The sequence below is a fragment of the Octopus bimaculoides genome, chromosome 3 (genome assembly GCF_001194135.2).
Source record: "Octopus bimaculoides isolate UCB-OBI-ISO-001 chromosome 3, ASM119413v2, whole genome shotgun sequence".
Classification (NCBI taxonomy): Eukaryota; Metazoa; Mollusca; class Cephalopoda; order Octopoda; family Octopodidae; genus Octopus; species Octopus bimaculoides.
The window spans coordinates 5,132,668-5,133,488 of NC_068983.1; the positions used below are offsets into that span (position 1 = coordinate 5,132,668).

The window sequence follows — 821 nt, forward strand, 5'->3', positions numbered from 1 at the left end:
AAGATGTGATGGGGGGGGGGTACATTGTCAAAGTCTCATTGTATGAGACTGTGGTGAGGTGACGGTGGTGGTGGTGCCTATTGTCATAGCCACACTGTTTGGGATGGTGGTGGTGGTATGTATTGTTAGTTAGTTACTTAGATTCATAATTTCTAGTCTCGGTTCTCATAGCTTCATTGTTTCCTTACAGTTTTAACCTTTTAGCATTGAAACCAGCCATATCTGTCCCAAATATTCCTCCTCTGCCTCAAGCCATGGGAAGAAGAGTATTGTTGTTGTTGTTGTTATCACAGTAGTTGTTTAGCCCCAGGCCAATACTGATTGAGCAGACCTATGGTCAAAAAGCTTTGTATCCCAGCCTTCCTATTTTAAGACAGCAGAAACTGATTTGAAGAAATTTAATGACCGTTTCACACGGAAGTAGCCTTTGTTATCTCGTTTGGAGCTTAATGTTGTAAGGTAGACATGAAAATCTGAGGATTTATTAGTAACACTCTAGATTACAACAGTTCACTGTGTTCTTAGTGACACACTACAAGTACAGTCAAGTGCAACCCCTGCAGTCGCAGGGGGCCTCTATGGTTGAGGGACCCCATGTTAAAATCAAAGTATGTAGATGCTCTTTTATTTATATCTGGAAGTTTTACTTATTGAAATTTGTACTTTTGAAGACGTTCTTTGGGGTAACATGAAATATTGAATCTCAGAATAAAGTAAAATATAGCTATGAATAACAGGTGTGTAGATTATGAATTTTGATTGAAAGGATGGGGCCTCGAAACAAAAAGTTGCAGGGGGCCTCTAAAAGTCACATGACGGAT

General features: G+C 39.7%; 1 protein-coding gene across 1 annotated transcript in view; it reads left to right on the forward strand.

Moving 5' to 3' along the window:
• The window catches only part of LOC106879768 (epithelial splicing regulatory protein 1), a gene marked incomplete at its 3' end in the record, with an annotated part of 73,853 nt that overhangs the window by 45,881 nt on the left and 27,151 nt on the right, over positions 1-821 (forward strand). The window lies entirely within an intron of this gene.